Below are 6,162 nucleotides of genomic sequence, written 5' to 3'. Positions count from 1 at the left end.
TCCCCGCTCACCTCACCCCCCCTCATTGCTCCCGAGTTCGAATCGGTGCTATACATCTACTTGTTTGTATTCATAGTTGTTCTCGGCCAGCTAACTCGATACCTCTTCCAGACTCACCCGGAAGAAGTTTTGACCTTCTTATTCATTTGCTATCGTTCTTGTACTCTTTCACTTTCGATAAATTCATTGCCTTTTCTTCAAAATCGTCGAACATATCTCGAGTGTCACGAATTAAACACATTAAAGAGTCATAAAGTTCAATTACAGTGAATATATCTATAGTGCTACTTTGAAGCTTCTTATTTACTGAATTTATGCGATTCAGAAGAAAACCCAAAAAAAACTGTCATAAATGCAGTCTCTAAACATTCAAGCTTCTCTCGTATTCCTTTTGCCTGGCACCGAACGCTTGGCTTTTGTTCGTTATCCTTTTCAATTACTAGTAAAGCACTTAGTATGTGTTCCCATGATTCCTGCAAACTCTTGCACGCGTCTGCTCGCGCAGACCAACGTGTGGCTGATAGACTTTTGACACTTACAGATTTTTCACACTGGTTTTGAAGGGTACTCCAGCGGTTTGTCGATGCTGTAAAGAAATTATACAATTCTTGTAAGAGTTAAAAAAACCTGCATGCCTCATTGCAACTTTCTGCTGCTGATTCTTCCACTAAGTTTAATGAGTGGGCAGAGCAAGGTATAAAAGCTGCTTGCGGAGAGAGGTTCTTAATTTTGGCTTGCAGAGCACCATAAGCACCAGACATGTTGGAGGCATTATCGTACGATTGACCACGACAGTTTTCAATATTAACGTTAAACGTTTCTAACGTTTTAATAACAGCATCTGCCATATCTTGTGCTTTGTGACCGACGTTGGGGATAAATTTGAGGAATCTTTCAACCGGAGAACCATTGTCTTGAACATATCGAATTACAAACGTCAATTGGTTGATATGAGACAAATCAGGTGTTGAGTCTACGATTATAGAAAAATATTTTGCAGATATAATTTCATTGACAATAGTATTTGTTAATTTATCTGCCATCAGTTTAATAAACTCATCACATATTTTTGCAGAAAGGTAACTTGTACGACCACTTCCTGGATTTCCATACCGTGAAATATGGTCGGCTAAGAATGGATTAAACTCAGCAATAAGTTCTAACGACATCAGATAATTGCCGTTATGAGGAAAACCTAATATTTCATCATGGCCTCTGAAAGGCAGTCCACGAGATGCAAGTGCTGTTACGGTTGCAACAATTCGCTTTAAAACGTTTCTCCAGTAATTTATGTCATCATTTAGCTGCATAGTTAATCTTGCATCTATGCGCCCAAGAATACGTCCTCTTTCTTTCATATTTATAATGCATAATTTGTGAGATGATGAATTTTCATGTTGTACTATTCGAGTTGTGGCGTTTTTCCAATCGTTAAAGCCATCTTTATTACCAAACTGCGTACCACCGTTAAAAGCAAGACATGGTCCGCAATAAACATGTCCTGTACTTTGTGAATAAATAAACCAATTACGAAGAACTGTTTCACCATTTGCCATACGTCGTTGAAAGAATGATTTCGAAAAATAGCGTGTTTGGTCACTGTATGAACGTTTACTATGAGAAAAATCTGCGTCTTTATTTTGTACCACTCCGAACATCGCTATATTGTCTCGCATTTGATCATTTATTGTCCATTTAGCAGGATCTTTGTCAATCAGAAGTTGTATTTCAGTAGACGGTGATGCTACAGAAGTACTTACATTATTGGCATTATTCTCTGATGATATATTGGTATCCGTAGACGATGATGCTACTGAAGTACTAACATTGGCATTATTCTCTAATGATACATTGGTATCCGTAAAATCGATATGCTGATCATCTTGTTTGTTCACTGAATGCAGAACATTTTCATGTTCCACACTATTTTCGTTTTTCTTGTTAGAGGGCTGAAAAAACGAATCTAATTTCCGGATCTTGTTAATTTCATCTCTCTCCTTATTAGTTTTCTCTTTCGCGCGTTTTCTGTATTCCGCGCCACTAAGTTTTCTTCTCCCGTCGCTCATCTTAAAAATATCAAATTGAAAAAATAAAATTTATATTTTCGAAGATTAACAAACGCCATATGCACCTACTACATAGGAATGAACCGGCTATCTCCGTTTTATCGAATAAATAATTCCATTCAGTAAATGGGACATTCCCCGTAATTGATTTTTTCCAGGCCAATTACGTGGAATTTTCCAAGAAGTGAAGAAGGTTAACAATTCTTAGAAATCAGACAAAAAAGTCGATTTAGTTATAAATTCTATCGCATTATAAATTATAAGTTAGAAAATAATATCTAGTGAATGTTGCAGTAAATAAGTGACACATAAGAGTTTTTGGTACTTTCTGATATTTTTTAAGTGACGGTTATTCATAAATATTGTACTCTCCCTGTTTCTTAATTTTTATATCACTGAGGAGATATATAATTATGAGAAGAAGAGTTACAGTCTGTCAACTACAACTTTTGTTGTTAATTCTATTATTATTATACCTATGTTATAACCGTTCCTACTGTTTCAATGTACATTTAAACTTTTTTCTCTCTGTATATACTAGGACTTTTAGAATACAAGTATTTAGTAAACCAAGAACCCGAAGCTTGTAATAAGAACTTTTTCGAATAAATAAAATTTGAGGTTAATTAATAAGATTCCAGTAGAAAACGCTCGATTTATTCTAATGCTATTATATATCAAAATAAATAAAACATTTACCTTTATCTTGATGCGATATAATGTAATGAAGTTAACAGATGTTCTTTATTATTATCAACAAAGAGCAAGAATGTCGTCAGAGTACTACATTGGTATGGCAATTAAACGCGAGCGATAAGAGCCCCAACACACACTTTTGCATAACTCATAAAGCATGTGCATAAGGAATTTCATTGGCCCATTTCCTTATGCATGAATCAATGGACCAATCAAATTCTTTATGTATATGGTTTATGCGTTATGCAAAAGTCTGTGCTCCCCGCTTAAGGCCTATCGCACATGAAATGCATAACTGTGCATAAGCATAACATAAGGCCGCTGGACCAATGAGCATCTTATGTTAATCAATATGGCGTCTTTATGCTGAATGCTCATTGGTTCAGCGGCCTTATGTTATGCTTATGCATAGTTATGCATTTCATGTGTGATAGGCCTTAAAGCAATTAGGAACCCCCGCAATGAAACTCAGGACAGATGGCGTTGTGGAGTTCTCTGCCGTTTTAGTAGTACCGAGTAGTACCATGATATGTGCACATACCGATTATCTAGGCACATATACATTCGATGTTCCAGCACACAGATGAGCACACATACAAGCTGTGTTCCAAAATTGACTGCCAGTACTGAAAATCTATAGTTTATGTCACAAGCACTATAGGTTTTCAGTACTGGTAGTCAATTTTGGAACACAGCCACAGTCAAATGCATACATGGATATGTACATGCAGCAGAGAATTACCGAACGCCATCTGTACTGAATTTCATTGCGGGGGTTCTTAATTGGGCCATTAATGGTGCGCGTCCACGAGAGCGATTTTCGCGAAAAGCGGCAAGCGACAAGCGAAAAATTTGAAAATCAGTGTGTCATTGACTAGCGGCAATGATCAGTCAACCTCAAAAATCGCACGTCGCTTGCCGCAAATCGCTCTCGTGGACGCGCACCATAAGGGTGATCCGCAAAGGATCGGTCACGACATCTAGTGGCCTTTCCGGAACTATCAAACTATCAAATATTATTATAATTAAATAATTAATTGTAGATCGTGTATTGCACTAATTCGAAAAAGTGAAGTTTCAAGTAAATATTCGTTGAAAGTAAATATTATAGATATAGGTCTGAAAAATTCCCGAACTGTTCCGGAATAGATCGCGTGCAAGGAGCACCGGCTTTGCTGTCGGCACACTCGTAAGAGTGTCAGCCTTATTTATCCTTGACTTCTAGTTATGCGACAGTGGTCGAGCGTGCTAAATGCATGGATATCGAGCAAGCGGACCCGCGGGTTCGAAATCCGTAAGTGTCCGGATTTTTTTCTTTGTCATTTATTTCTGAAAATGTAATAAATGTAAAATATAAAATAAAAAAATAAATACAATTTTTTCCTACTCTTTTTCTCTTTTAAGAAAAAGTTCAGAAAATATTTAGGTACAGTTCTGGAATTATTCCTGAAATATTGTAGAAACTCTTCTTAAAAAGTTCTGCAATATTTCTAATGAATTAATTTGTAATATCCCCTGAATTTTTCTCATATCCTCAACTTCGGAACGAGTTCGGGAATTTTTACCGGATTATTTTTTTCCGTGTGTCATTAAAATTTATTGTTACTGGAAATTAAATTTTATTGTTATTTGAAAATTAGTTTGTGTTTTTCGATATTAGCTATTTAATACTATATTAATATCGATTATTGTTTTGCTATTGTTTTTATTCTTGAATTAAATATTTCGAAAATGAAAAACTAGTTTCCAAATTAACGAGTATTTGTTTTAAAAATGAGGAAATAGAATTACAAATATTTTAAAATTAAATAAACATGTCTATTTAATGGAAAAAAAACAATAAACTTATTGTAAGTGCTTCTAAAGTACAACAGCTACGAACATCTACAAAAAAATATTTAAAACACTGTATTTAAAAAACCTAAAATGTTTAGACAACCGATGAAAAGTCGATAATTTTCAAATCCTAAAAGTTTGCCTCCCAAAAAATTTGCCGCCCTCAAAAATCTGCCTCCCTAGGCTTGAGCCTACTTAGCCTATTGGGAAACCCGCCACTGTAGACATTTATACTTTCTCGACGACGTACATATCTCTATATTTCGATATTTCAATTTTTATATTTATATATATATAATAATAAATATTTTATATCGTATATATATATTGAATAATATTTTTAATTTATAAAAGTTAAATCGCGCGCGCGTCATATGTGATACTGCATGCAACAATGGTCTGCTGGTTAGATATAGATAGATAGAGTGAGATGATAGAATAGATAGAGTGAGATAACACATAAAGTCAAAGGCCCTCTATTATCGAAAAAACGAGACGTCATTTCTTTGGTCGGCGACGATGACGTATCTTAATTTTATAAACGTGAAAATTCACAGATCAGGACTTTGCGTCGCGATATCTCCGCTCGTAGGGCACGTAGAAAAAAAATGAAAGCACTTTTATTATATAATTTAGGTATTTCCTGTCGATTGAGCGTATGTAGAACTTGATCGGTTTAGCCGTTACTGAGATCTGATCATCTCGACCCCGAGAAATTCTCCGTGTCGCGTAAAGAAGGCACGGTATTGTCGCGCGCTTGGCTTAGCGCCGAGACACTACCGTGTCTCCAGATATAGAAATATATATATATATATATAACATTGAAAGTTTGTAAGTAAATATACATATAACGTTGTAAGTAAATAATATTTAAAAAACACGCGATTATTTTTACAAAAATATGTTAACAAAATATAAGAACTACAAGGGTTTTACTATTTAATTTAGTAGAATTTAATAAGAATAATTACCACATGGGTTTTTAAAGATAGTAGAATTTAACTTGACGCCGACTATTGATATCATATCTTTTGTACAAATGATACATATCATCAGTTAAGAAATACATGGGTTTTACTATTTAATTTAGTAGAATTTAATAAGAATATTTCACTGGTTAATTAAATTAAATATCCCACCGCCACCCCCATCGTCAAATATATACATAATTTAAAATTGTACATTGAGATAAGGCTCAATATGTTTTTAAAAACAAATAATATAGAGAAAGAGGGCAATGAGCCAATAATATCGTTAAAATCTTTAAATTATAATCAATATATTGCGAAGAATATCACGTAATTATGGCGTTTCGTCCCAGCTTCCACTACTGGACTCATTAGTAAGGTATTGTAGTGGAAGCCTACCTTAGACGCCTGTTTAAGTTATTATATCGAAAATCTATATATACAGATATACGCGTATCCAAGCACTTGCGAGAATTTTTGCGAATATCTATAGACCTCTGATGGCGAGTCGACGTAGTAATATTCTTCGCAATATATTTATTCAAAGTAATATATGTATTACCCTCCCACTCCCCCCCCCCAACTTCCGCGCCGAA

This window comes from Cyphomyrmex costatus, unplaced genomic scaffold, assembly GCF_001594065.2.
Source record: "Cyphomyrmex costatus isolate MS0001 unplaced genomic scaffold, Ccosl1.0 scaffold242, whole genome shotgun sequence".
Classification (NCBI taxonomy): domain Eukaryota; kingdom Metazoa; phylum Arthropoda; class Insecta; order Hymenoptera; family Formicidae; genus Cyphomyrmex; species Cyphomyrmex costatus.
The sequence above is the reverse complement of the archived record's forward strand: the minus strand, read 5'-3'. Positions refer to the sequence as shown.